Consider the following 27,749-nt stretch of genomic DNA (forward strand, 5'->3'; position numbering starts at 1 on the left):
CGGCCCGCTGCGTTGTCAGGGATCGAACTCGAGTCAACTGCTTAGAAGGTAGATATGCTCACTACTAACCACGACAGCTACAAAGACGGGGGAGAAGCCGGCACCGGGCTCAGCCCAGGACACTTTCGCCGCCACTGCCGCATCCCTGCCAGAACGCAACGTCATTCAGGGCTCTGCGCCGCCGCGCCGCCACCAGCAGCCGCGCGGCTCCCCATTCGCGCCAGCACCACGCGGCTGCCGGGATACACTGGAACGAACGCCACCGGGAAGGGCTACGGCGGGCTTGCGGCCCTCCGGCCTTTCGTTCCCCGCCGCAGCCCGCGAACGCCATTATCACCGAGGGGCAATGCAGGGCACGGAGCTGGCCAAAGCCCGTCTCCACCGGGCGCTGGGCGAGGCCACTTCCACGACAATAGGGGGACCAGGACCCACCCGCCTACACGCGTCCCAACGCTGTGCCGACCGCACGGAGGGGTCGTCGCGGGCCTACGAGCCCACTCAGGGAGCCACTGGGGGTCGGCGCGTGGGCGGGCGGCCGGCCGGCCGCCAGATCCGGCTATGGTCGGGCAAGGCCGTGGGGTCGCCAACAGGCCCTCGCTCCGCCGTGGCGACCGTGCGCCCGCCGACGACAAAGGGCTCAGGCTGGAGCGCTGCACGGGCAGAGGGGGTCGCCGGGAGCTAGGCCGGGCACCGCCGTCGGCGGCGCCCTGGCGCCTCGCCCAAAGACGTCGGGAGGAGGCGAAGGGCCCTCCGGGGCCTGGCGGCAGGACAGAGAGCGACCGCGGCCACCAAAAAGGGTGTGTTGCCTCCCCGTCGGGGAATCGAACCCCGGTCTCCCGCGTGACAGGCGGGGATACTCACCACTATACTAACGAGGACGGCGGCGACCGTCCTGCCGCCCGGCCGCCCTCGGGCTCTCGGGCTGCCTGCCCACGCCTCCCCTTGCCCAGCACGGGCCGCCGGCCACCACGGGTCCCGACCCAACCGCGCACCAGACCAACCGCCTCGGTCACAGCGGCAGCCCGCCACCCCGACAGGGACCCGGACCCCCGGGGCACTGGACCCTCCCCAGCGCGCCGCCTCTTGCCTCCAACGCGGGCGTTCCGCCGGGAGAAGGGGGCGCGAGAAGGCAAGCGGGGCTGCGACGACACGGTGGGCGCGCGCCGGCCGGCGTCGGGCCAGGACAGGCGCGGGTGGGGAGGGGCCGGCCCGCCCAGGGCCCTCTGGGTCCGCGGCGCGAGCGGCGGCGGAGCCAGGCGCCTCGGCCGGCCGCCGCGCGGCGGCTCCCCTCGACCCCCACTCCGGACGCCCGCCTGCCTGCCTGCCTGCCTGCCTGCCTGCCTGGCGTGGCCCCCCGCGTGGCCCGCCAAGGGCGCCGGTGCTCGCGCCGCGTCGGGTCCCAGCCAGGCGAGCGGCCACGCGCCCAGCCAGGCCCGCCGTCAGGATGGCCGAGCGGTCTAAGGCGCTGCGTTCAGGTCGCAGTCTCCCCTGGAGGCGTGGGTTCGAATCCCACTCCTGACAAACCAGCCTTTTGGCCCGCCGGACAAACGCACCCGTCCTCCGCGCGCCACTGCCTTTCTCCACACACGCCCTCCTGCCGCCACCTGCACCCCCACACCAGGAAACTTCAGTCCTTGGCTCATCTTTCCTCGCCAGCTGGCTGCAGCTGCAGCTTTTCCTGCATCCCCGCCTCACCCACGCCCACTGTCGCCCATCGTCGCCTACCTTCCCACTTCCACTCCCATGGCGCAGCCCCGCCGAAGCACGCAGCCCCGCGGCGGGTGGCAAGCACTCCTCCCTTCGCCGGCGCTCCGACTTCTGCCCGGGGAACGGCCTACTCGCCTTCGCAGCCTTGCTTCAACGGCCGTCCCCGCCAGCTCTCCCGCCAGGCCGGCACCCGGTCCTCCGCGCCCGCCCCGCCGGCCAGCCTGCGCTCCCCAGCCACAGCGAGGCGGCCGAATCCCCGCCTTGCCCGCCAGGGGGCTGCCCTGTGCCCTCGACCCTTCTCCGCCGTGCGTTCTTGGCCGGGCCGCAACCTGCCTGCGCACGCCTGGGACGCATACCACCCAGCCTTCCTGCTGGTCAGCGCACACCGGCCTTCCTTGCACGAGTCCGTCCCGGGAAGGGTGCTCCGCTGGGGAGGGAGCGAAAGCCCTGCGTGCCCGTCCAGCCCACCCCCCGGCGCCCGGCCCGCGCCCCCGACCTCGGCGCCACGGCGCCCGTTCCCGTGGGAAGCCGCTGCCCCGGCCGGAGCCAAGCCCGCCCTGGCGCGCTCCCTGCCTCTCAGCCCGCAGTCCCCGAGCCAGGAGCCGCTCTGCCAAAGGGCCCCTGCTCACCACCACCACCCCGTCAGAGCCGGACCCCGGGAGCGCGGTCGGCCAGAGCGCAGGAGCCAGGCTCACACGCCTTTGGGTCCTTGGGCCGGAGCGCCGTTATCGGGCGGGGCGGGGGCGGCGGCGGAGGCGCTCGGAGGCGTCGCCCTCCCGCGCTCGCGCTTCCGGCACAGCTCCAGCCCGGCGTCCGGCCCGCACCCGCTCTCACGCGCTCCACCCCGGCCCGGCCGGAAAGCCAGCCCGCCAGAGGGACTTTGGGTCGGGACCCGGAGTCACTGAGAGGAAGGTCGGCGCGCGGACGCAGCGACCACGCAGGGCATGCACCTGACAGGGATCCCGGCGCCGCCTCCCGGCCCCCACGCGCGACAACCAAAGGGTCGCGGCGGCCGTGGTCGGCGCAGAAAACGTGGGACGGGCCGAGTGGGCTCGCATCCGCCGCTCCGGGATCCCTCCGAGAGCGCCGCGCCCCGGGGTCCTGCACGTGCCCGGATCCTGTCTTACAGGTCGCCCGCCCGTGGTCTCCTGCTCCAGTGGAGCAGATAGATGCCCACGGGCGAGCAATGAGCAATGACGGGCGGGTGGCGGCCAGCAACTCTGGGGCAGCGACGGGCGGCGCTGGCCACCGGTGCATGGGTGGTTCAGTGGTAGAATTCTCGCCTGCCACGCGGGAGGCCCGGGTTCGATTCCCGGCCCATGCAGCCACAGCATCTCCTTTTGGTCCCGAAGTGGAGTCCCAGAACCGAGCTAGTTTTGCTCCCTGAAACCCGCTCAAGACAGCGCTCCTGCAAACGGAGCCTGTTACCTGCAGCCCGCTGGCTCTCCCACGCAGTCGATCAGGACCCCTACCGCCCTCATCCATAAAAGGGCCTGAGGCCAAGTCTCCGTGGCCCGAAACCAGCGGGCTCAGCCGCCCTTGTGCCTCATCGCAGCATCAGCCCGGCCCAAGAGCATCACCACATCAGCATACAACCTCAGCATCCCCCTACAACGCATACGAATTTTGAGACTTAGAATATGTCAGTAGGGCTACCCTAGTGGAAAGGCAGACTACGATCGCACTGGCACTCAGAGCGAGACAAGAAACACTATAGCGTAGATAAGCAACAAAGCCTTCCTGTGTAATATGAGAAGGAGTCGTATCTCGCCTTAACCTAAACAGGAAAATCACATGGAAAAGAATCGTGGACTGAGTCACTTTGCAGTCCAAGGAACGAATCCCTGCCAAGGTCGAGGGCTGCCGATGTGACCGAGGCGGTTGGTTTGGTGCGGGGTTGGGTCGGGACCCGTGGTGGCCCGGGGCCCCGAGCTGCGCAGGGGGAGGTGTCGGCAGGCAGCACGAGAGCCCGAGAGCGGTTGGGGGGCAGCGCTCTCGGAGGACGGATCGCCGCTGTCCTCGTTAGTATAGTGGTGAGTATCCCCGCCTGTCACGCGGGAGACCGGGGTTCGATTCCCCGACGGGGAGGCAACACACCCTTTTTGGTGGCCGCGGTCGCTCTCTGTCCTGCCGCCAGGCCCCCGAGGGCCCTTCGTCCCCTCCCGCCGTCTTTGGGCGAGGCGCCAGGGGGCCGCCAACGGCGGTGCCCGGCCTAGCTCCCGGCGACCCCCTCTGTCCGTGCAGCGCTCCAGCCTGAGCCCTTTGTCGTCGGCGGGCGCACGGTCGCCACGGCGACCCCAAGGCCTTGCCCGACCATAGCAACCCTTTGGTTGTCGCGCGTGGGGGACGGGGGGCGGCGCCGGTATCCCTGTCAGGGGCAGGCCCTGCGTGGCCGCCAGCCCACGCACCGACCCACAGTGGCTGCCTGAGTGGGCTCGAAGCCTCGCGACGGCCATGCCGCGCGGCTCGGCACGGCACCGCGACGCGTGGAGGCAGGTGGGTCCCGTGTCCCCTTGTCATCGTGGGAAGTCGCCTCGCCCAGCGCCCGGTGGGGTAGGGCTTTGGCCAGCTGGGTGCTGGAAGCTGGGTGCTGGAAGCTGCGTGCCCCGCGTTGCCCGCCGGGGGTGAGGGCGGGGAGGCGTTGGCGGGCCGCGGCGGGGAGCGAAGGGCCGGAGGGCCGCAAGGCCGCGGGGGCGCCGCCCTGGGGCGGTGGGGCCGGTGGATTCCCGGCGACCGCGTGGCGCTGGCGCGCTTGGGGCGCCGCGTGGCTGCTGGGGGCGCCGGCGGCGGCGGCGCAAGCCTCCGGCTGACGGGGCGTCGGGGCAGGGATGCGGAGGCGGCGGCGAGAGTATGCTGGGGCGAGCCGGGGGCCGGAGTCTGGCGGCCGCCCGGGCTGTGGAGCGTTGGTGGTATAGTGGTGAGCATAGCTGCCTTCCAAGCAGTTGACCCGGGTTCGATTCCCGGCCAACGCAGCGGGCCGACCTTTTGCTGAGTTCCAGCGCTCTCCCGGCAGGGGCGTTCGGGGGACAGAGAGGTGGGAGCAGGGAGCCAGCCCGCTGGCCGGCGGCTTTTGGCGTGTGTGCGAGAAGCCGGCGGCGCGCGCGGTGTTTTGAGGGTGCTGAAAGCAAGACGGCACGGCAGGGCAGGCGGCTGCACTTGCAAAGGCCGGGTGTGGGCAGCAAGGTGGCACGGGCGGGTGGCATGGAGGCGCGGGGCTCACCAGGAGCAGGCGAGGCCTGAACCCCGACGCTCCCTGGTGGTCTAGTGGTTAGGATTCGGCGCTCTCACCGCCGCGGCCCGGGTTCGATTCCCGGTCAGGGAAGCCTTTCTTCTTCCTCTCCGCCTGCCACCTGCCCACGTCCTCGCTGGACACCCTGCCACCCTTTTCTTAGCCTACGCTTGCTCAGCGCTGCGCCAGAGGCCCCCGGGACCCTGCCCGCCCAGCCCCAGCACGATTCAGGCCACCTCCGCCGTCCCGCGGGGCAAAGGTTTTGGCCGCAGTGGCAACCTCGCGCCGCTTCCACCACGACGCGCCTCAGGCCTCCCATCCACCAGCCCCCCCCCCCCAACCCCACCCCCCGCCTCCCTCCCTCCTGAGGGGCTGCGGCTGCTGCCCCTGGTGGTGGCGGTGATGCTCCTGGGCTTGTGCTGGTTCTCCTGCTGTGGGTGGTGGTGAGGAGGTGGGCTTGGATAGGGCCGGCGGCGGTAGGGGTGGGGGTAGGGCTGGGGGTAGGGGCGTGGGCTGTGGCGGTCGCCAGCTGGGGGCCAGCAGCGGCAGGGGCGGTGGCCACAGCCGAAGGTGAGCGAGGGGGATCTGCCTCTGGGAGTGGGGGCCGTGGCCACGGACCGCCTGCCTTGTCGTGTCTCTCATGCCAGCCACCTCTCTGGGCGGCTTGGCCAGTGCGCGCCAGGTCCCGGGCTGGCTGTGACTCCCGTGTGCCGCTGGCGACTCCAAGAGGGTTCTGGTCTTGAGTGGGCTCTGGGAGGCGGACCACGGCGCCCGGGAGGCATGGGTAGCAGTTCAGTCGCCCGGGGGCAGCGATGCCTGCCAGGGAGGACAACCCGACCATCGTGCTGTTTCCCTTGCCTGACCACAGCTCTCAATCCTACTGGACTGAGGCAAGATTTACCCAGGCCTCCCTCCCCCACTCGTAACCAAAGGTGGGCACTCGGGTGCACACACACACACACACACACACACACACACACAGAGCGCCCTGTTCCACGCACCCCTCCCCTAGTTATGACATCGAATAGTTTCCCATTCTCTCCAAACTGTCTATCCAGGATCCACTCCATCCCTCTCCCCACCCTGTCACCGTCTTCCCCTAGGAACTCTGCGCGAGGGTGATCCTCCAGCACAGTCTCCTCTTGGCCCCGTCTCGGCTGGTCTATCCCCAAAGGGTTTCACGTCTGTTCAAGGACTGTGTCCTTCGGAGGGGAAGTGGACGGCAGACGAAAGGCACCAACGTGCGGCGAGGGCGGCACACTCGGGTGCGATGGCACAAAGGCGAGTGCCCTGTGGGAAAGGAGCCCCTGTGGCCCGACGTGTGCTTGCCGTCGCCAAAGGAGGTTTCCTCGAGTTCCCTGCCGGGGCTGTGGGCGTCAGAGTGCATGGGGGAGAGTATCGGAGGAAGGTGCTTGGGGCCATGGCTGGTGGGCGCCCCACGTGGATCAGGGACCCGCGCAGGGCGATCGCGAGCAGAGGGCGCGGCGGCGAGCAGGGAGCTGGGAGGCAGGCCCCGGGGTGCTTGGTCGGGGCGTCTGCATGGACGGCCGGCGGGAAGGGGCGGCGTGGGGCTCTCGGGGACCTGGCCGAAAGATCGGCAGGCCACTCGAGCAGGGCCTCTACAGAAGCATGGGCGCGGCGGCGAAGCCGTGCCAGGCACATGTGAGAGGCTGGGACGGATCTGCGGTAGGTAGGGGTGGGCGTGGGGGTTGGGCTGGGGCTGCGGAGCCAGAGGGAGGCCCGCACTGGTGAACGCCAGGGCAGGGCAGGCCAGGGCAGGACGTGTGAGGGATAGCCCGAGCTCCAGGGGGATGTTGGGTGGGGAGGTGGGGCCGAGCCTGGAGTCTGGCGGGAAAGGCAGAGGGCAGGCCGTGACAGTGACGGGGCTGTGGCGTGAGGAAGATGGCGGGTGAGCACTCCATTTGGGTCGGGTGGCGGGTGAGCGGGGGCGAGCCACACTGGTGCTCGGTGCCACAGGCTGCTCAGGCTCGGCGGCGGGCTGTGGCTCTGGGCGGAGGCTAGGACGCAGGCAAGCGAAGGACAGAAACGGAGCGCCAGCGCCAGCTGGGGGCCAGACCCGGTCCGAGATGGGTGGGCCCACCGTACCGCCCCAGAGACCAAAGTCACCACCCATCGGGAGGGAGTGTCCAGTGTCGGGGGTGACACTGCTGGGGCCTCAGGGTGGGATGGGGCGGGGGTGGCTGGCAGCGCAGGTGGCTGTGATTTCATGAGGGCCAAGGAGAGCTCCCATGTGACCGGGCACAGTCAGCCCTCCAGGGCACACGCCCGCAGAGGGCAAACCTCGGGGAGGTCTGAGGGTCCGGACACCGCCACCGCCTCGGCAGCACCGCCTGCCAGGGCCCGTACACGGAGCAAACCCCAGCGCCCAGCCACACACGGCGGGCCCAAGAAGGGGTGGCATCGATGCAGCATGGCGCCATCACTCAGGCATCAGAAACACGTCAAGAATTGCCAGTTGTCACAAGCAATGATGCAGCTGGAGACTCTTACACTCGGCAGAGAATGTCAGACCGCGTTGGACCGAGGCATGTGGAGCATGGAAAATAATACAAAACGAAGCTATTTGCCAGGAGAAACCGACTCACGCAGAAACCCACCTTAGGGTAACGCAAGCGGAAAGGCAGCGCTGGAGGGATGACTGGGGAGCTGCAACGCACAGATACGCAGGACCCTGTCTAAAGGGAGAAGCGCCAAGGTTATCCAGTTCAACACAGGGAATCAGCGTCAGTGCCCTGGAGTAACCTCAAGTGGAAGAGAATCTGAAACCATATATGACACTCGCGATCTGCACAAGCAAAACAGGATCACACTGCGGTTCACCGGAAACCAGCACAATATTGGGAATCCACTGTACTTCCGCAACAACCGTGACTACGACGTCGGAGTAAGCTTTCAAAAGAAAACTAACTCAGCAGGCAATGAAGTCAGCGGAAAACAGGTGAGCTATGCCAACCCCACCCTGGGTACATATCCACGAAAGGCGCAGCTCTTCATTCGGAAAGACACATGCAACCCCCACAGTCACAGCAGCACCGTTTGCCATAGCCGAGACGTGGAGAAAACCCTAGTGCCCATCCCCAAAGGCTCAGCCACCAAGATGCAGTATCAGAGAAAGGGAGAGAATGGGATGTCACCGAGCCGTCCACAAGAGGCAGATAGTGTCACTGGCAGCAACGGCGGCTGGAGCTGCAGAATATTACCCTTGGTGAGGGAAGTCAAACAGACAAGGTCACGGATGGGTGGACTCTAAAGTGTTGTACAAATGAATCCCTGGGCCAACCAGCCACAGACTCTCAGACACAGGAAAGCCGCTTGGGGCTTCCCAAGGGCGCAGTCAGGGACCGAGGGATGAATGAGGAGCCGGGCTCAACGGATCAACCGTACCAGTACTGCGTAGGAAGGGGAGGAGGAACAAGGACACGCGGGATACCGCAGGGAATGAGATCCCATATGCTGTCATCACCCGCAATGGAAACGAGCTGAACACATGAGCCCCCCCCCCACCCACCCACAGACAGGACTGAACCCCAACGCTGTACAGCGGAAACGCACACCAGGTTGTAGATCAACTACGCTTCCAGGACAAGTGCTACTCCGTCGAAGTCAGTCAGTCGAGGATCAGTCCAGCAATAGGAAAAAGAAGAGCTTCCATTATGATCCAGGAAAGCCAACCCTGGGCACGCGTCGGGAAAAGACGACAAATACCCCTAATGGGGAGAGATGCAGGCATCCCCCAGGGTCACCGCAGCCCTCTGTGCCGGAGCCGAGACCCGCGGGAAACGCCCAAGTGCCCGTCGGCACGTGGCCGGCACAAGAAGGTGAGGGATATCTGTACCGTGGAATATGACGCAGCCCTCAAGAAGGAGCCGCCATCGCCATGGGCCGCAAGGTCAGACGGACCCACAGAAGGGTCCGCTCAGTGAAGTGAGTCGCTTGGATCGGGAGAAAGCTCTGTGGACTCTTAACGACGAATACAGACGAATCTATGCGCAAAGGGGAAAGCGACCTGGAGACCCCGAAAACGTACATAGGGCTACCCAAGGGGAAAGGCAGGGAGGGACGAAGTTGAAGTCGGATCAAGAGATAGGAAAGACTGTGCTTACAGTAGAAGAGCAACAGAGCTTTCCTCTGTAGCAGGAGAAGTGTATCTGTATCTCGCCTTCACCTACACTGGAAGACCACCTGGCAAAGAACAGGGGACTGAATCACTTTGCCGGGCACCTGAGACTCACCCAGGAATGTGAATCCGTTCTACTTGTGTTCGAAGAAGCAGAAAAAGGAGCAGGCCGTGGCTTGAAGCGGGGGGTGGGGGGAGGCAGGCCAGTGGGACAGATGCAAAGGCAGGTTCCTTGGCAAGAGTGGGATTTGGAACGGCTCAGGGAGGAACGGGGCGTGGGGGGCGGGGTGTGTGGAGATGGGGGAGGCGGGGAGCTGGGGGTGGGATGGGTGCATGTGGGGGAGTAGGGGGACGACAGTGAGGCTGCAGGCTGAGGTGGGGGTGCTCTTGGGGCAGGGCTGATGCTGAGGTGAGGCGCGCAAGAGGGTTTCAGGGGGAAGGGGTGGTGTTTGAGGCGGTGAGGGCGTTGCTGTTGGAAACCTGTTTCTGCCGAGGCCAGGCCCGAGGGCGAGGGCCGGCAGCTGGTGGACTTCTTTGGAACTCGTCCTGCAAGACGTGGTCCAGGGACCCTGCAGGCAAAAGGGAGGTATGCTTGCCAGATGTGGCAGCTCCCTTGCTCCTGGCTGTGCAAACGTAGTGTGATTGATTTCTCTCGGAGTGTGGGGAGAGTGAGGCAGGGAGCTTGGAGACGGACGTTGTGAAAGATGAAGTGTGGTGCGGGCGGCTGCCAGCGGTGGGGTATTCCTGCCAGTGCAGTCCCCGAGCCCTCGGCTGGGTCCGGGTGAGGACGCGAGCAAACACAAGAAAGGTGCCTGGACGCACGGGCGGCTGAGCCCGCAGGGTTTGGGGCCACGAAGGCTTGGCAGCAGGGCCTTTTGTGGGTGAGGTGGGGAGGGGTCCTGGGCATCTGTGTGGGAGAGGCAGCGGGCGGCAGGTAGCCAGCCAGCGTTTGCAGGAGCGCTGCCTCGAGCGCGTTTCAGCGGGCAGACCTAGTTGGGCTCTGGGGCCGCACCGTGGGACCAAAAGGGGACGCTGGGGCTGCATGGGCCGGGAATCGAACCCGGGCCTCCCGCGTGGCAGGCGAGAATTCTACCACTGAACCACCCATGCACCGGTGGCCAGCGCCGCCCGTCGCTGCCCCTCAGGCGCTGGCCGCCACCCGCCCGCCGCTGCTCACTGCTCGCCCGTGGGCATCTCTCTGCCCCGTTGCAGCGGGAGACGACGGGCGGGCGACCTGTAAGACAGGATCCGGGCACGTGCAGGACCCCGGGGCGCGGCGCTCTCGGAGGGAGCCCGGGGCGACGGGACGCGGGCCCACGCGGCCCGTCCCGCGCCTTCTGCGCCGACCACGGCCGCCGCGACCCTGTCGGTGTCGCGTGAGGGCGCCGGGAGCCGACGCCGTCTGCCCGGCGCCGGGATCCCTGTCAGGTGCAGGCGCTGCGTGGTCGCTGCGGCCGCGCGCAGACGTGCCTCTCAGCGACCGCCGGGTCCCGGCCCAAAGTCCCTCTGGCGGGCTGGCTTTCCGGCCGTGCCGGGGTGGGGCGTGCGAGAGCGGGCGGGGGAAGGGACGCCGGGCTCGGTCTGTGCGGGAAGCGCGAGCGCGGGAGGGCGACGCCTCCGAGCGCCTCCGCCACCGCCCCCTACCCGCCCTCCCCCCGCCATCCCATCCTTAGACCCGCGCTCAGGCCCAGGGACCCAAAGGCGTGTGAGCCTGGCTCCTGCGCTCTGGCCGACCGCGCTCCCGGGGTCCGGCTCTGACGGGGTGGTGGTGGTGAGCAGGGGCCCTTTGGCAGCGCGGCTCCTGGCTCGGGGACTGCGGGCTGAGAGGCAGGGAGCGAGCCAGGGCGGGCTTGGCTCCGGCCGGGGCAGCGGCTTCCCACGGGAACGGGCGCCGTGGCGCCGAGGTCGGGGGCGCGGGCCGGGCGCCGGGGGGTGGGCTGGACGGGCACGCAGGGCTTCCGCTCCCTCCCCAGCGGAGCACCCTTCCCGGGACGGACTCGTGCAAGGAAGGCCGGTGTGCGCTGGCCAGCAGGAAGGCTGGATGGCACGCGTCCAGGGCGGGCGGCAGGCAGGTTGCGGCCCGGCCAAGAACGCACGGCGGAGAAGGGTCGAGGGCACGCGGCAGCCCCTTGGCGGGCAAGGCGGGGGCTCGGCCGCCTCGCTGTGGCTGGGGAGCGCAGGCGGGCCGGCGGGGCGGGCGCGGAGGACGGGGTGCCGGCCTGGCGGGAGAGCTGGCGGGGGCAGCCGTGGAAGCAAGGCTGCGAGGGCGAGTAGGCCGTTCCCCGGGCAGAAGTCGGAGCGCCGGCGAAGGGAGGAGGGCTTGCCACCCGCCGCGGGGCTGCGTGCTTCGGCGCGGCCGGGGGCGGGGCGCGGCGGGGCTGTGGGAGTGGAAGTGGGAGGGTGGGCGAGTGTGGGCCAGGGGGAGGCAGGGAGGCAGGAAAAGCAGCAGCTGCAGCTGCAGCCAGCTGGCGAGGAAAGATGCGCTGAGAAGGACTGAAGGTGCCTTCTGTGGGGGTGCAGGTGGCGGCGGGAGGGCGTGTGTGGAGAAAGGCAGTGGCGCGCGGAGGACGGGTGCGTTTGTCCGGCGGGCCAAAAGGCTGGCTTGTCAGGAGTGGGATTCGAACCCACGCCTCCAGGGGAGACTGCGACCTGAACGCAGCGCCTTAGACCGCTCGGCCATCCTGACGGCGGGCCTGGCTGGGCGCGTGGCCGCTCGCCTGGCTGGGACCCGACGCGGCGCGAGCACCGGCGCCCTTGGCGGGCCGCGGGCGGCGCCACGCCAGGCAGGCAGGCAGGCAGGCAGGCGGGCGGGCGTCCGGAGTGGGGGTCGACGGAGCCGGCGCGCGGCGGCCGGCCGAGGCGCCTGGCTCCGCCGCCGCTCGCGCCGCGGACCCAGAGGGCCCTGGGCGGGCCGGCCCCTCCCCACCCGCGCCTGTCCTGGCCCGACGCCGGCCGGCGCGCGCCCACCGTGTCGTCGCAGCCCCGCTTGCCTTCTCGCGCCCCCTTCTCCCGGCGGAACGCCCGCGTTGGAGGCAAGAGGCGGCGCGCTGGGGAGGGTCCAGTGCCCCGGGGGTCCGGGTCCCTGTCGGGGTGGCGGGCTGCCGCTGTGACCGAGGCGGTTGGTCTGGTGCGCGGTTGGGTCGGGACCCGTGGTGGCCGGCGGCCCGTGCTGGGCAAGGGGAGGCGTGGGCAGGCAGCCCGAGAGCCCGAGGGCGGCCGGGCGGCAGGACGGTCGCCGCCGTCCTCGTTAGTATAGTGGTGAGTATCCCCGCCTGTCACGCGGGAGACCGGGGTTCGATTCCCCGACGGGGAGGCAACACACCCTTTTTGGTGGCCGCGGTCGCTCTCTGTCCTGCCGCCAGGCCCCGGAGGGCCCTTCGCCTCCTCCCGACGTCTTTGGGCGAGGCGCCAGGGCGCCGCCGACGGCGGTGCCCGGCCTAGCTCCCGGCGACCCCCTCTGCCCGTGCAGCGCTCCAGCCTGAGCCCTTTGTCGTCGGCGGGCGCACGGTCGCCACGGCGGAGCGAGGGCCTCCTTGGCGACCCCACGGCCTTGCCCGACCATAGCCGGATCTGGCGGCCGGCCGGCCGCCCGCCCACGCGCCGACCCCCAGTGGCTGCCTGAGTGGGCTCGTAGGCTCGCGACGGCCCCGCCGCGTGCAGGCAGGTGGGTCCCGTGTCCCCTTGTCGTCGTGGGAAGTGGCCTCGCCCAGCGCCCGGTGGAGTAGCGCTTTGGCCAGCTGGGTGCTGGAAGCTGCGTGCCCCGCGTTGCCCGCCGGGGGTGAGGGCGGGGAGGCGTTGGCGGGCCGCGGCGGGGAGCGAAGGGCCGGAGGGCCGCAAGGCCGCGGGGGCGCCGCCCTGGGGCGGTGGGGCCGGTGGATTCCCGGCGACCGCGTGGCGCTGGCGCGCTCGGGGCGCCGCGTGGCTGCTGGGAGCGCCGGCGGCGGCGGCGCAAGCCTCCGGCTGACGGGGCGTCGGGGCAGGGATGCGGAGGCGGCGGCGAGAGTATGCTGGGGCGAGCCCGGGGCCGGCGTCTGGCGGCCGCCCGGGCTGTGGAGCGTTGGTGGTATAGTGGTGAGCATAGCTGCCTTCCAAGCAGTTGACCCGGGTTCGATTCCCGGCCAACGCAGCGGGCCGACCTTTTGCTGAGTTCCAGCGCTCTCCCGGCAGGGGCGTTCGGGGGACAGAGAGGTGGGAGCAGGGAGCCAGCCCGCTGGCCGGCGGCTTTTGGCGTGTGTGCGAGAAGCCGGCGGCGCGCGCGGTGTTTTGAGGGTGCTGAAAGCAAGACGGCACGGCAGGGCAGGCGGCTGCACTTGCAAAGGCCGGGTGTGGGCAGCAAGGTGGCACGGGCGGGTGGCATGGAGGCGCGGGGCTCACCAGGAGCAGGCGAGGGCTGAACCCCGACGCTCCCTGGTGGTCTAGTGGTTAGGATTCGGCGCTCTCACCGCCGCGGCCCGGGTTCGATTCCCGGTCAGGGAAGCCTTTCTTCTTCCTCTCCGCCTGCCACCTGCCCACGTCCTCGCTGGACACCCTGCCACCCTTTTCTTAGCCTACGCTTGCTCAGCGCTGCGCCAGAGGCCCCCGGGACCCTGCCCGTCCAGCCCCAGCACGATTCAGGCCACCTCCGCCGTCCCGCGGGGCAAAGGTTTTGGCCGCAGTGGCAACCTCGCGCCGCTTCCACCACGACGCGCCTCAGGCCTCCCATCCACCAGCCCCCCCCCCCCCAACCCCACCCCCCGCCTCCCTCCCTCCTGAGGGGCTGCGGCTGCTGCCCCTGGTGGTGGCGGTGATGCTCCTGGGCTTGTGCTGGTTCTCCTGCTGTGGGTGGTGGTGAGGAGGTGGGCTTGGATAGGGCCGGCGGCGGTAGGGGTGGGGGTAGGGCTGGGGGTAGGGGCGTGGGCTGTGGCGGTCGCCAGCTGGGGGCCAGCAGCGGCAGGGGCGGTGGCCACAGCCGAAGGTGAGCGAGGGGGATCTGCCTCTGGGAGTGGGGGCCGTGGCCACGGACCGCCTGCCTTGTCGTGTCTCTCATGCCAGCCACCTCTCTGGGCGGCTTGGCCAGTGCGCGCCAGGTCCCGGGCTGGCTGTGACTCCCGTGTGCCGCTGGCGACTCCAAGAGGGTTCTGGTCTTGAGTGGGCTCTGGGAGGCGGACCACGGCGCCCGGGAGGCATGGGTAGCAGTTCAGTCGCCCGGGGGCAGCGATGCCTGCCAGGGAGGACAACCCGACCATCGTGCTGTTTCCCTTGCCTGACCACAGCTCTCAATCCTACTGGACTGAGGCAAGATTTACCCAGGCCTCCCTCCCCCACTCGTAACCAAAGGTGGGCACTCGGGTGCACACACACACACACACACACACACACACACACACACAGAGCGCCCTGTTCCACGCACCCCTCCCCTAGTTATGACATCGAATAGTTTCCCATTCTCTCCAAACTGTCTATCCAGGATCCACTCCATCCCTCTCCCCACCCTGTCACCGTCTTCCCCTAGGAACTCTGCGCGAGGGTGATCCTCCAGCACAGTCTCCTCTTGGCCCCGTCTCGGCTGGTCTATCCCCAAAGGGTTTCACGTCTGTTCAAGGACTGTGTCCTTCGGAGGGGAAGTGGACGGCAGACGAAAGGCACCAACGTGCGGCGAGGGCGGCACACTCGGGTGCGATGGCACAAAGGCGAGTGCCCTGTGGGAAAGGAGCCCCTGTGGCCCGACGTGTGCTTGCCGTCGCCAAAGGAGGTTTCCTCGAGTTCCCTGCCGGGGCTGTGGGCGTCAGAGTGCATGGGGGAGAGTATCGGAGGAAGGTGCTTGGGGCCATGGCTGGTGGGCGCCCCACGTGGATCAGGGACCCGCGCAGGGCGATCGCGAGCAGAGGGCGCGGCGGTGAGCAGGGAGCTGGGAGGCAGGCCCCGGGGTGCTTGGTCGGGGCGTCTGCATGGACGGCCGGCGGGAAGGGGCGGCGTGGGGCTCTCGGGGACCTGGCCGAAAGATCGGCAGGCCACTCGAGCAGGGCCTCTACAGAAGCATGGGCGCGGCGGCGAAGCCGTGCCAGGCACATGTGAGAGGCTGGGACGGATCTGCGGTAGGTAGGGGTGGGCGTGGGGGTTGGGCTGGGGCTGCGGAGCCAGAGGGAGGCCCGCACTGGTGAACGCCAGGGCAGGGCAGGCCAGGGCAGGACGTGTGAGGGATAGCCCGAGCTCCAGGGGGATGTTGGGTGGGGAGGTGGGGCCGAGCCTGGAGTCTGGCGGGAAAGGCAGAGGGCAGGCCGTGACAGTGACGGGGCTGTGGCGTGAGGAAGATGGCGGGTGAGCACTCCATTTGGGTCGGGTGGCGGGTGAGCGGGGGCGAGCCACACTGGTGCTCGGTGCCACAGGCTGCTCAGGCTCGGCGGCGGGCTGTGGCTCTGGGCGGAGGCTAGGACGCAGGCAAGCGAAGGACAGAAACGGAGCGCCAGCGCCAGCTGGGGGCCAGACCCGGTCCGAGATGGGTGGGCCCACCGTACCGCCCCAGAGACCAAAGTCACCACCCATCGGGAGGGAGTGTCCAGTGTCGGGGGTGACACTGCTGGGGCCTCAGGGTGGGATGGGGCGGGGGTGGCTGGCAGCGCAGGTGGCTGTGATTTCATGAGGGCCAAGGAGAGCTCCCATGTGACCGGGCACAGTCAGCCCTCCAGGGCACACGCCCGCAGAGGGCAAACCTCGGGGAGGTCTGAGGGTCCGGACACCGCCACCACCTCGGCAGCACCGCCTGCCAGGGCCCGTACACGGAGCAAACCCCAGCGCCCAGCCACACACGGCGGGCCCAAGAAGGGGTGGCATCGATGCAGCATGGCGCCATCACTCAGGCATCAGAAACACGTCAAGAATTGCCAGTTGTCACAAGCAATGATGCAGCTGGAGACTCTTACACTCGGCAGAGAATGTCAGACCGCGTTGGACCGAGGCATGTGGAGCATGGAAAATAATACAAAACGAAGCTATTTGCCAGGAGAAACCGACTCACGCAGAAACCCACCTTAGGGTAACGCAAGCGGAAAGGCAGCGCTGGAGGGATGACTGGGGAGCTGCAACGCACAGATACGCAGGACCCTGTCTAAAGGGAGAAGCGCCAAGGTTATCCAGTTCAACACAGGGAATCAGCGTCAGTGCCCTGGAGTAACCTCAAGTGGAAGAGAATCTGAAACCATATATGACACTCGCGATCTGCACAAGCAAAACAGGATCACACTGCGGTTCACCGGAAACCAGCACAATATTGGGAATCCACTGTACTTCCGCAACAACCGTGACTACGACGTCGGAGTAAGCTTTCAAAAGAAAACTAACTCAGCAGGCAATGAAGTCAGCGGAAAACAGGTGAGCTATGCCAACCCCACCCTGGGTACATATCCACGAAAGGCGCAGCTCTTCATTCGGAAAGACACATGCAACCCCCACAGTCACAGCAGCACCGTTTGCCATAGCCGAGACGTGGAGAAAACCCTAGTGCCCATCCCCAAAGGCTCAGCCACCAAGATGCAGTATCAGAGAAAGGGAGAGAATGGGATGTCACCGAGCCGTCCACAAGAGGCAGATAGTGTCACTGGCAGCAACGGCGGCTGGAGCTGCAGAATATTACCCTTGGTGAGGGAAGTCAAACAGACAAGGTCACGGATGGGTGGACTCTAAAGTGTTGTACAAATGAATCCCTGGGCCAACCAGCCACAGACTCTCAGACACAGGAAAGCCGCTTGGGGCTTCCCAAGGGCGCAGTCAGGGACCGAGGGATGAATGAGGAGCCGGGCTCAACGGATCAACCGTACCAGTACTGCGTAGGAAGGGGAGGAGGAACAAGGACACGCGGGATACCGCAGGGAATGAGATCCCATATGCTGTCATCACCCGCAATGGAAACGAGCTGAACACATGAGCCCCCCCCCCACCCACCCACAGACAGGACTGAACCCCAACGCTGTACAGCGGAAACGCACACCAGGTTGTAGATCAACTACGCTTCCAGGACAAGTGCTACTCCGTCGAAGTCAGTCAGTCGAGGATCAGTCCAGCAATAGGAAAAAGAAGAGCTTCCATTATGATCCAGGAAAGCCAACCCTGGGCACGCGTCGGGAAAAGACGACAAATACCCCTAATGGGGAGAGATGCAGGCATCCCCCAGGGTCACCGCAGCCCTCTGTGCCGGAGCCGAGACCCGCGGGAAACGCCCAAGTGCCCGTCGGCACGTGGCCGGCACAAGAAGGTGAGGGATATCTGTACCGTGGAATATGACGCAGCCCTCAAGAAGGAGCCGCCATCGCCATGGGCCGCAAGGTCAGACGGACCCACAGAAGGGTCCGCTCAGTGAAGTGAGTCGCTTGGATCGGGAGAAAGCTCTGTGGACTCTTAACGACGAATACAGACGAATCTATGCGCAAAGGGGAAAGCGACCTGGAGACCCCGAAAACGTACATAGGGCTACCCAAGGGGAAAGGCAGGGAGGGACGAAGTTGAAGTCGGATCAAGAGATAGGAAAGACTGTGCTTACAGTAGAAGAGCAACAGAGCTTTCCTCTGTAGCAGGAGAAGTGTATCTGTATCTCGCCTTCACCTACACTGGAAGACCACCTGGCAAAGAACAGGGGACTGAATCACTTTGCCGGGCACCTGAGACTCACCCAGGAATGTGAATCCGTTCTACTTGTGTTCGAAGAAGCAGAAAAAGGAGCAGGCCGTGGCTTGAAGCGGGGGGTGGGGGGAGGCAGGCCAGTGGGACAGATGCAAAGGCAGGTTCCTTGGCAAGAGTGGGATTTGGAACGGCTCAGGGAGGAACGGGGCGTGGGGGGCGGGGTGTGTGGAGATGGGGGAGGCGGGGAGCTGGGGGTGGGATGGGTGCATGTGGGGGAGTAGGGGGACGGTGAGGCTGCAGGCTGAGGTGGGGGTGCTCTTGGGGCAGGGCTGATGCTGAGGTGAGGCGCGCAAGAGGGTTTCAGGGGGAAGGGGTGGTGTTTGAGGCGGTGAGGGCGTTGCTGTTGGAAACCTGTTTCTGCCGAGGCCAGGCCCGAGGGCGAGGGCCGGCAGCTGGTGGACTTCTTTGGAACTCGTCCTGCAAGACGTGGTCCAGGGACCCTGCAGGCAAAAGGGAGGTATGCTTGCCAGATGTGGCAGCTCCCTTGCTCCTGGCTGTGCAAACGTAGTGTGATTGATTTCTCTCGGAGTGTGGGGAGAGTGAGGCAGGGAGCTTGGAGACGGACGTTGTGAAAGATGAAGTGTGGTGCGGGCGGCTGCCAGCGGTGGGGTATTCCTGCCAGTGCAGTCCCCGAGCCCTCGGCTGGGTCCGGGTGAGGACGCGAGCAAACACAAGAAAGGTGCCTGGACGCACGGGCGGCTGAGCCCGCAGGGTTTGGGGCCACGAAGGCTTGGCAGCAGGGCCTTTTGTGGGTGAGGTGGGGAGGGGTCCTGGGCGTCTGTGTGGGAGAGGCAGCGGGCGGCAGGTAGCCAGCCAGCGTTTGCAGGAGCGCTGCCTCGAGCGCGTTTCAGCGGGCAGACCTAGTTGGGCTCTGGGGCCGCACCGTGGGACCAAAAGGGGACGCTGGGGCTGCATGGGCCGGGAATCGAACCCGGGCCTCCCGCGTGGCAGGCGAGAATTCTACCACTGAACCACCCATGCACCGGTGGCCAGCGCCGCCCGTCGCTGCCCCTCAGGCGCTGGCCGCCACCCGCCCGCCGCTGCTCACTGCTCGCCCGTGGGCATCTCTCTGCCCCGTTGCAGCGGGAGACGACGGGCGGGCGACCTGTAAGACAGGATCCGGGCACGTGCAGGACCCCGGGGCGCGGCGCTCTCGGAGGGAGCCCGGGGCGACGGGACGCGGGCCCACGCGGCCCGTCCCGCGCCTTCTGCGCCGACCACGGCCGCCGCGACCCTGTCGGTGTCGCGTGAGGGCGCCGGGAGCCGACGCCGTCTGCCCGGCGCCGGGATCCCTGTCAGGTGCAGGCGCTGCGTGGTCGCTGCGGCCGCGCGCAGACGTGCCTCTCAGCGACCGCCGGGTCCCGACCCAAAGTCCCTCTGGCGGGCTGGCTTTCCGGCCGTGCCGGGGTGGGGCGTGCGAGAGCGGGCGGGGGAAGGGACGCCGGGCTCGGTCTGTGCGGGAAGCGCGAGCGCGGGAGGGCGACGCCTCCGAGCGCCTCCGCCACCGCCCCCTACCCGCCCTCCCCCCGCCATCCCATCCTTAGACCCGCGCTCAGGCCCAGGGACCCAAAGGCGTGTGAGCCTGGCTCCTGCGCTCTGGCCGACCGCGCTCCCGGGGTCCGGCTCTGACGGGGTGGTGGTGGTGAGCAGGGGCCCTTTGGCAGCGCGGCTCCTGGCTCGGGGACTGCGGGCTGAGAGGCAGGGAGCGCGCCAGGGCGGGCTTGGCTCCGGCCGGGGCAGCGGCTTCCCACGGGAACGGGCGCCGTGGCGCCGAGGTCGGGGGCGCGGGCCGGGCGCCGGGGGGTGGGCTGGACGGGCACGCAGGGCTTCCGCTCCCTCCCCAGCGGAGCACCCTTCCCGGGACGGACTCGTGCAAGGAAGGCCGGTGTGCGCTGGCCAGCAGGAAGGCTGGATGGCACGCGTCCAGGGCGGGCGGCAGGCAGGTTGCGGCCCGGCCAAGAACGCACGGCGGAGAAGGGTCGAGGGCACGCGGCAGCCCCTTGGCGGGCAAGGCGGGGGCTCGGCCGCCTCGCTGTGGCTGGGGAGCGCAGGCGGGCCGGCGGGGCGGGCGCGGAGGACGGGGTGCCGGCCTGGCGGGAGAGCTGGCGGGGGCAGCCGTGGAAGCAAGGCTGCGAGGGCGAGTAGGCCGTTCCCCGGGCAGAAGTCGGAGCGCCGGCGAAGGGAGGAGGGCTTGCCACCCGCCGCGGGGCTGCGTGCTTCGGCGCGGCCGGGGGCGGGGCGCGGCGGGGCTGTGGGAGTGGAAGTGGGAGGGTGGGCGAGTGTGGGCCAGGGGGAGGCAGGGAGGCAGGAAAAGCAGCAGCTGCAGCTGCAGCCAGCTGGCGAGGAAAGATGCGCTGAGAAGGACTGAAGGTGCCTTCTGTGGGGGTGCAGGTGGCGGCGGGAGGGCGTGTGTGGAGAAAGGCAGTGGCGCGCGGAGGACGGGTGCGTTTGTCCGGCGGGCCAAAAGGCTGGCTTGTCAGGAGTGGGATTCGAACCCACGCCTCCAGGGGAGACTGCGACCTGAACGCAGCGCCTTAGACCGCTCGGCCATCCTGACGGCGGGCCTGGCTGGGCGCGTGGCCGCTCGCCTGGCTGGGACCCGACGCGGCGCGAGCACCGGCGCCCTTGGCGGGCCGCGGGCGGCGCCACGCCAGGCAGGCAGGCAGGCAGGCAGGCGGGCGGGCGTCCGGAGTGGGGGTCGACGGAGCCGGCGCGCGGCGGCCGGCCGAGGCGCCTGGCTCCGCCGCCGCTCGCGCCGCGGACCCAGAGGGCCCTGGGCGGGCCGGCCCCTCCCCACCCGCGCCTGTCCTGGCCCGACGCCGGCCGGCGCGCGCCCACCGTGTCGTCGCAGCCCCGCTTGCCTTCTCGCGCCCCCTTCTCCCGGCGGAACGCCCGCGTTGGAGGCAAGAGGCGGCGCGCTGGGGAGGGTCCAGTGCCCCGGGGGTCCGGGTCCCTGTCGGGGTGGCGGGCTGCCGCTGTGACCGAGGCGGTTGGTCTGGTGCGCGGTTGGGTCGGGACCCGTGGTGGCCGGCGGCCCGTGCTGGGCAAGGGGAGGCGTGGGCAGGCAGCCCGAGAGCCCGAGGGCGGCCGGGCGGCAGGACGGTCGCCGCCGTCCTCGTTAGTATAGTGGTGAGTATCCCCGCCTGTCACGCGGGAGACCGGGGTTCGATTCCCCGACGGGGAGGCAACACACCCTTTTTGGTGGCCGCGGTCGCTCTCTGTCCTGCCGCCAGGCCCCGGAGGGCCCTTCGCCTCCTCCCGACGTCTTTGGGCGAGGCGCCAGGGCGCCGCCGACGGCGGTGCCCGGCCTAGCTCCCGGCGACCCCCTCTGCCCGTGCAGCGCTCCAGCCTGAGCCCTTTGTCGTCGGCGGGCGCACGGTCGCCACGGCGGAGCGAGGGCCTCCTTGGCGACCCCACGGCCTTGCCCGACCATAGCCGGATCTGGCGGCCGGCCGGCCGCCCGCCCACGCGCCGACCCCCAGTGGCTGCCTGAGTGGGCTCGTAGGCTCGCGACGGCCCCGCCGCGTGCAGGCAGGTGGGTCCCGTGTCCCCTTGTCGTCGTGGGAAGTGGCCTCGCTCAGCGCCCGGTGGAGTAGCGCTTTGGCCAGCTGGGTGCTGGAAGCTGCGTGCCCCGCGTTGCCCGCCGGGGGTGAGGGCGGGGAGGCGTTGGCGGGCCGCGGCGGGGAGCGAAGGGCCGGAGGGCCGCAAGGCCGCGGGGGCGCCGCCCTGGGGCGGTGCGGCCGGTGGATTCCCGGCGACCGCGTGGCGCTGGCGCGCTTGGGGCGCCGCGTGGCTGCTGGGAGCGCCGGCGGCGGCGGCGCAAGCCTCCGGCTGACGGGGCGTCGGGGCAGGGATGCGGAGGCGGCGGCGAGAGTATGCTGGGGCGAGCCCGGGGCCGGCGTCTGGCGGCCGCCCGGGCTGTGGAGCGTTGGTGGTATAGTGGTGAGCATAGCTGCCTTCCAAGCAGTTGACCCGGGTTCGATTCCCGGCCAACGCAGCGGGCCGACCTTTTGCTGAGTTCCAGCGCTCTCCCGGCAGGGGCGTTCGGGGGACAGAGAGGTGGGAGCAGGGAGCCAGCCCGCTGGCCGGCGGCTTTTGGCGTGTGTGCGAGAAGCCGGCGGCGCGCGCGGTGTTTTGAGGGTGCTGAAAGCAAGACGGCACGGCAGGGCAGGCGGCTGCACTTGCAAAGGCCGGGTGTGGGCAGCAAGGTGGCACGGGCGGGTGGCATGGAGGCGCGGGGCTCACCAGGAGCAGGCGAGGGCTGAACCCCGACGCTCCCTGGTGGTCTAGTGGTTAGGATTCGGCGCTCTCACCGCCGCGGCCCGGGTTCGATTCCCGGTCAGGGAAGCCTTTCTTCTTCCTCTCCGCCTGCCACCTGCCCACGTCCTCGCTGGACACCCTGCCACCCTTTTCTTAGCCTACGCTTGCTCAGCGCTGCGCCAGAGGCCCCCGGGACCCTGCCCGTCCAGCCCCAGCACGATTCAGGCCACCTCCGCCGTCCCGCGGGGCAAAGGTTTTGGCCGCAGTGGCAACCTCGCGCCGCTTCCACCACGACGCGCCTGAGGCCTCCCATCCACCAGCCCCCCCCCCCCCCAACCCCACCCCCCGCCTCCCTCCCTCCTGAGGGGCTGCGGCTGCTGCCCCTGGTGGTGGCGGTGATGCTCCTGGGCTTGTGCTGGTTCTCCTGCTGTGGGTGGTGGTGAGGAGGTGGGCTTGGATAGGGCCGGCGGCGGTAGGGGTGGGGGTAGGGCTGGGGGTAGGGGCGTGGGCTGTGGCGGTCGCCAGCTGGGGGCCAGCAGCGGCAGGGGCGGTGGCCACAGCCGAAGGTGAGCGAGGGGGATCTGCCTCTGGGAGTGGGGGCCGTGGCCACGGACCGCCTGCCTTGTCGTGTCTCTCATGCCAGCCACCTCTCTGGGCGGCTTGGCCAGTGCGTGCCAGGTCCCGGGCTGGCTGTGACTCCCGTGTGCCGCTGGCGACTCCAAGAGGGTTCTGGTCTTGAGTGGGCTCTGGGAGGCGGACCACGGCGCCCGGGAGGCATGGGTAGCAGTTCAGTCGCCCGGGGGCAGCGATGCCTGCCAGGGAGGACAACCCGACCATCGTGCTGTTTCCCTTGCCTGACCACAGCTCTCAATCCTACTGGACTGAGGCAAGATTTACCCAGGCCTCCCTCCCCCACTCGTAACCAAAGGTGGGCACTCGGGTGCACACACACACACACACACACACACACACACAGAGCGCCCTCCAAACTGTCTATCCAGGATCCACTCCATCCCTCTCCCCACCCTGTCACCGTCTTCCCCTAGGAACTCTGCGCGAGGGTGATCCTCCAGCACAGTCTCCTCTTGGCCCCGTCTCGGCTGGTCTATCCCCAAAGGGTTTCACGTCTGTTCAAGGACTGTGTCCTTCGGAGGGGAAGTGGACGGCAGACGAAAGGCACCAACGTGCGGCGAGGGCGGCACACTCGGGTGCGATGGCACAAAGGCGAGTGCCCTGTGGGAAAGGAGCCCCTGTGGCCCGACGTGTGCTTGCCGTCGCCAAAGGAGGTTTCCTCGAGTTCCCTGCCGGGGCTGTGGGCGTCAGAGTGCATGGGGGAGAGTATCGGAGGAAGGTGCTTGGGGCCATGGCTGGTGGGCGCCCCACGTGGATCAGGGACCCGCGCAGGGCGATCGCGAGCAGAGGGGGCGGCGGCGAGCAGGGAGCTGGGAGGCAGGCCCCGGGGTGCTTGGTCGGGGCGTCTGCATGGACGGCCGGCGGGAAGGGGCGGCGTGGGGCTCTCGGGGACCTGGCCGAAAGATCGGCAGGCCACTCGAGCAGGGCCTCTACAGAAGCATGGGCGCGGCGGCGAAGCCGTGCCAGGCACATGTGAGAGGCTGGGACGGATCTGCGGTAGGTAGGGGTGGGCGTGGGGGTTGGGCTGGGGCTGCGGAGCCAGAGGGAGGCCCGCACTGGTGAACGCCAGGGCAGGGCAGGCCAGGGCAGGACGTGTGAGGGATAGCCCGAGCTCCAGGGGGATGTTGGGTGGGGAGGTGGGGCCGAGCCTGGAGTCTGGCGGGAAAGGCAGAGGGCAGGCCGTGACAGTGACGGGGCTGTGGCGTGAGGAAGATGGCGGGTGAGCACTCCATTTGGGTCGGGTGGCGGGTGAGCGGGGGCGAGCCACACTGGTGCTCGGTGCCACAGGCTGCTCAGGCTCGGCGGCGGGCTGTGGCTCTGGGCGGAGGCTAGGACGCAGGCAAGCGAAGGACAGAAACGGAGCGCCAGCGCCAGCTGGGGGCCAGACCCGGTCCGAGATGGGTGGGCCCACCGTACCGCCCCAGAGACCAAAGTCACCACCCATCGGGAGGGAGTGTCCAGTGTCGGGGGTGACACTGCTGGGGCCTCAGGGTGGGATGGGGCGGGGGTGGCTGGCAGCGCAGGTGGCTGTGATTTCATGAGGGCCAAGGAGAGCTCCCATGTGACCGGGCACAGTCAGCCCTCCAGGGCACACGCCCGCAGAGGGCAAACCTCGGGGAGGTCTGAGGGTCCGGACACCGCCACCGCCTCGGCAGCACCGCCTGCCAGGGCCCGTACACGGAGCAAACCCCAGCGCCCAGCCACACACGGCGGGCCCAAGAAGGGGTGGCATCGATGCAGCATGGCGCCATCACTCAGGCATCAGAAACACGTCAAGAATTGCCAGTTGTCACAAGCAATGATGCAGCTGGAGACTCTTACACTCGGCGGAGAATGTCAGACCGCGTTGGACCGAGGCATGTGGAGCATGGAAAATAATACAAAACGAAGCTATTTGCCAGGAGAAACCGACTCACGCAGAAACCCACCTTAGGGTAACGCAAGCGGAAAGGCAGCGCTGGAGGGATGACTGGGGAGCTGCAACGCACAGATACGCAGGACCCTGTCTAAAGGGAGAAGCGCCAAGGTTATCCAGTTCAACACAGGGAATCAGCGTCAGTGCCCTGGAGTAACCTCAAGTGGAAAAGAATCTGAAACCATATATGACACTCGAGATCTGCACAAGCAAAACAGGATCACACTGCGGTCCACCGGAAACCAGCACAATATTGGGAATCCACTGTACTTCCGCAACAACCGTGACTACGACGTCGGAGTAAGCTTTCAAAAGAAAACTAACTCAGCAGGCAATGAAGTCAGCGGAAAACAGGTGAGCTATGCCAACCCCACCCTGGGTACATATCCACGAAAGGCGCAGCTCTTCATTCGGAAAGACACATGCAACCCCCACAGTCACAGCAGCACCGTTTGCCATAGCCGAGACGTGGAGAAAACCCTAGTGCCCATCCCCAAAGGCTCAGCCACCAAGATGCAGTATCAGAGAAAGGGAGAGAATGGGATGTCACCGAGCCGTCCACAAGAGGCAGATAGTGTCACTGGCAGCAACGGCGGCTGGAGCTGCAGAATATTACCCTTGGTGAGGGAAGTCAAACAGACAAGGTCACGGATGGGTGGACTCTAAAGTGTTGTACAAATGAATCCCTGGGCCAACCAGCCACAGACTCTCAGACACAGGAAAGCCGCTTGGGGCTTCCCAAGGGCGCAGTCAGGGACCGAGGGATGAATGAGGAGCCGGGCTCAACGGATCAACCGTACCAGTACTGCGTAGGAAGGGGAGGAGGAACAAGGACACGCGGGATACCGCAGGGAATGAGATCCCATATGCTGTCATCACCCGCAATGGAAACGAGCTGAACACATGAGCCCCCCCCCCCACCCACCCACAGACAGGACTGAACCCCAACGCTGTACAGCGGAAACGCACACCAGGTTGTAGATCAACTACGCTTCCAGGACAAGTGCTACTCCGTCGAAGTCAGTCAGTCGAGGATCAGTCCAGCAATAGGAAAAAGAAGAGCTTCCATTATGATCCAGGAAAGCCAACCCTGGGCACGCGTCGGGAAAAGACGACAAATACCCCTAATGGGGAGAGATGCAGGCATCCCCCAGGGTCACCGCAGCCCTCTGTGCCGGAGCCGAGACCCGCGGGAAACGCCCAAGTGCCCGTCGGCACGTGGCCGGCACAAGAAGGTGAGGGATATCTGTACCGTGGAATATGACGCAGCCCTCAAGAAGGAGCCGCCATCGCCATGGGCCGCAAGGTCAGACGGACCCACAGAAGGGTCCGCTCAGTGAAGTGAGTCGCTTGGATCGGGAGAAAGCTCTGTGGACTCTTAACGACGAATACAGACGAATCTATGCGCAAAGGGGAAAGCGACCTGGAGACCCCGAAAACGTACATAGGGCTACCCAAGGGGAAAGGCAGGGAGGGACGAAGTTGAAGTCGGATCAAGAGATAGGAAAGACTGTGCTTACAGTAGAAGAGCAACAGAGCTTTCCTCTGTAGCAGGAGAAGTGTATCTGTATCTCGCCTTCACCTACACTGGAAGACCACCTGGCAAAGAACAGGGGACTGAATCACTTTGCCGGGCACCTGAGACTCACCCAGGAATGTGAATCCGTTCTACTTGTGTTCGAAGAAGCAGAAAAAGGAGCAGGCCGTGGCTTGAAGCGGGGGGTGGGGGGAGGCAGGCCAGTGGGACAGATGCAAAGGCAGGTTCCTTGGCAAGAGTGGGATTTGGAACGGCTCAGGGAGGAACGGGGCGTGGGGGGCGGGGTGTGTGGAGATGGGGGAGGCGGGGAGCTGGGGGTGGGATGGGTGCATGTGGGGGAGTAGGGGGACGGTGAGGCTGCAGGCTGAGGTGGGGGTGCTCTTGGGGCAGGGCTGATGCTGAGGTGAGGCGCGCAAGAGGGTTTCAGGGGGAAGGGGTGGTGTTTGAGGCGGTGAGGGCGTTGCTGTTGGAAACCTGTTTCTGCCGAGGCCAGGCCCGAGGGCGAGGGCCGGCAGCTGGTGGACTTCTTTGGAACTCGTCCTGCAAGACGTGGTCCAGGGACCCTGCAGGCAAAAGGGAGGTATGCTTGCCAGATGTGGCAGCTCCCTTGCTCCTGGCTGTGCAAACGTAGTGTGATTGATTTCTCTCGGAGTGTGGGGAGAGTGAGGCAGGGAGCTTGGAGACGGACGTTGTGAAAGATGAAGTGTGGTGCGGGCGGCTGCCAGCGGTGGGGTATTCCTGCCAGTGCAGTCCCCGAGCCCTCGGCTGGGTCCGGGTGAGGACGCGAGCAAACACAAGAAAGGTGCCTGGACGCACGGGCGGCTGAGCCCGCAGGGTTTGGGGCCACGAAGGCTTGGCAGCAGGGCCTTTTGTGGGTGAGGTGGGGAGGGGTCCTGGGCGTCTGTGTGGGAGAGGCAGCGGGCGGCAGGTAGCCAGCCAGCGTTTGCAGGAGCGCTGCCTCGAGCGCGTTTCAGCGGGCAGACCTAGTTGGGCTCTGGGGCCGCACCGTGGGACCAAAAGGGGACGCTGGGGCTGCATGGGCCGGGAATCGAACCCGGGCCTCCCGCGTGGCAGGCGAGAATTCTACCACTGAACCACCCATGCACCGGTGGCCAGCGCCGCCCGTCGCTGCCCCTCAGGCGCTGGCCGCCACCCGCCCGCCGCTGCTCACTGCTCGCCCGTGGGCATCTCTCTGCCCCGTTGCAGCGGGAGACGACGGGCGGGCGACCTGTAAGACAGGATCCGGGCACGTGCAGGACCCCGGGGCGCGCCGCTCTCGGAGGGAGCCCGGCGCGACGGGACGCGGGCCCACGCGGCCCGTCCCGCGCCTTCTGCGCCGACCACGGCCGCCGCGACCCTGTCGGTGTCGCGTGAGGGCGCCGGGAGCCGACGCCGTCTGCCCGGCGCCGGGATCCCTGTCAGGTGCAGGCGCTGCGTGGTCGCTGCGGCCGCGCGCAGACGTGCCTCTCAGCGACCGCCGGGTCCCGACCCAAAGTCCCTCTGGCGGGCTGGCTTTCCGGCCGTGCCGGGGTGGGGCGTGCGAGAGCGGGCGGGGGAAGGGACGCCGGGCTCGGTCTGTGCGGGAAGCGCGAGCGCGGGAGGGCGACGCCTCCGAGCGCCTCCGCCACCGCCCCCTACCCGCCCTCCCCCCGCCATCCCATCCTTAGACCCGCGCTCA

The 27,749-nt window shown here is 67.9% G+C and overlaps 17 non-coding genes across 17 annotated transcripts; 11 read left to right on the top strand and 6 right to left on the bottom strand.

Moving 5' to 3' along the window:
- Window positions 1-806: 806 nt before the first annotated feature.
- On the bottom strand, window positions 807-878 carry TRNAD-GUC (transfer RNA aspartic acid (anticodon GUC)). The gene has a single exon. It is a non-coding gene; the product is annotated as a tRNA-Asp (tRNA).
- A 560-nt stretch (window positions 879-1,438) lies between these two features.
- On the top strand, window positions 1,439-1,521 carry TRNAL-CAG (transfer RNA leucine (anticodon CAG)). The gene has a single exon. It is a non-coding gene; the product is annotated as a tRNA-Leu (tRNA).
- Window positions 1,522-2,960: 1,439 nt separating this feature from the next.
- Window positions 2,961-3,031, top strand: TRNAG-GCC (transfer RNA glycine (anticodon GCC)). Its single transcript has one exon. It is a non-coding gene; the product is annotated as a tRNA-Gly (tRNA).
- Window positions 3,032-3,723: 692 nt separating this feature from the next.
- On the top strand, window positions 3,724-3,795 carry TRNAD-GUC (transfer RNA aspartic acid (anticodon GUC)). The gene has a single exon. It is a non-coding gene; the product is annotated as a tRNA-Asp (tRNA).
- Window positions 3,796-4,607: 812 nt separating this feature from the next.
- TRNAG-UCC (transfer RNA glycine (anticodon UCC)) lies at window positions 4,608-4,679 on the top strand. Its single transcript has one exon. It is a non-coding gene; the product is annotated as a tRNA-Gly (tRNA).
- A 278-nt stretch (window positions 4,680-4,957) lies between these two features.
- On the top strand, window positions 4,958-5,029 carry TRNAE-CUC (transfer RNA glutamic acid (anticodon CUC)). Its single transcript has one exon. It is a non-coding gene; the product is annotated as a tRNA-Glu (tRNA).
- A 5,084-nt stretch (window positions 5,030-10,113) lies between these two features.
- On the bottom strand, window positions 10,114-10,184 carry TRNAG-GCC (transfer RNA glycine (anticodon GCC)). Its single transcript has one exon. It is a non-coding gene; the product is annotated as a tRNA-Gly (tRNA).
- Window positions 10,185-11,677: 1,493 nt separating this feature from the next.
- On the bottom strand, window positions 11,678-11,760 carry TRNAL-CAG (transfer RNA leucine (anticodon CAG)). The gene has a single exon. It is a non-coding gene; the product is annotated as a tRNA-Leu (tRNA).
- Window positions 11,761-12,315: 555 nt separating this feature from the next.
- TRNAD-GUC (transfer RNA aspartic acid (anticodon GUC)) lies at window positions 12,316-12,387 on the top strand. Its single transcript has one exon. It is a non-coding gene; the product is annotated as a tRNA-Asp (tRNA).
- Window positions 12,388-13,128: 741 nt separating this feature from the next.
- TRNAG-UCC (transfer RNA glycine (anticodon UCC)) lies at window positions 13,129-13,200 on the top strand. Its single transcript has one exon. It is a non-coding gene; the product is annotated as a tRNA-Gly (tRNA).
- Window positions 13,201-13,478: 278 nt separating this feature from the next.
- TRNAE-CUC (transfer RNA glutamic acid (anticodon CUC)) lies at window positions 13,479-13,550 on the top strand. Its single transcript has one exon. It is a non-coding gene; the product is annotated as a tRNA-Glu (tRNA).
- A 5,086-nt stretch (window positions 13,551-18,636) lies between these two features.
- Window positions 18,637-18,707, bottom strand: TRNAG-GCC (transfer RNA glycine (anticodon GCC)). Its single transcript has one exon. It is a non-coding gene; the product is annotated as a tRNA-Gly (tRNA).
- A 1,493-nt stretch (window positions 18,708-20,200) lies between these two features.
- On the bottom strand, window positions 20,201-20,283 carry TRNAL-CAG (transfer RNA leucine (anticodon CAG)). The gene has a single exon. It is a non-coding gene; the product is annotated as a tRNA-Leu (tRNA).
- Window positions 20,284-20,838: 555 nt separating this feature from the next.
- On the top strand, window positions 20,839-20,910 carry TRNAD-GUC (transfer RNA aspartic acid (anticodon GUC)). Its single transcript has one exon. It is a non-coding gene; the product is annotated as a tRNA-Asp (tRNA).
- Window positions 20,911-21,651: 741 nt separating this feature from the next.
- Window positions 21,652-21,723, top strand: TRNAG-UCC (transfer RNA glycine (anticodon UCC)). Its single transcript has one exon. It is a non-coding gene; the product is annotated as a tRNA-Gly (tRNA).
- Window positions 21,724-22,001: 278 nt separating this feature from the next.
- Window positions 22,002-22,073, top strand: TRNAE-CUC (transfer RNA glutamic acid (anticodon CUC)). Its single transcript has one exon. It is a non-coding gene; the product is annotated as a tRNA-Glu (tRNA).
- Window positions 22,074-27,104: 5,031 nt separating this feature from the next.
- On the bottom strand, window positions 27,105-27,175 carry TRNAG-GCC (transfer RNA glycine (anticodon GCC)). The gene has a single exon. It is a non-coding gene; the product is annotated as a tRNA-Gly (tRNA).
- Between the last annotated feature and the right edge of the window lie 574 nt (window positions 27,176-27,749).

The sequence above is a fragment of the Ovis canadensis genome, chromosome 1, assembly GCF_042477335.2.
Source record: "Ovis canadensis isolate MfBH-ARS-UI-01 breed Bighorn chromosome 1, ARS-UI_OviCan_v2, whole genome shotgun sequence".
Classification (NCBI taxonomy): domain Eukaryota; kingdom Metazoa; phylum Chordata; class Mammalia; order Artiodactyla; family Bovidae; genus Ovis; species Ovis canadensis.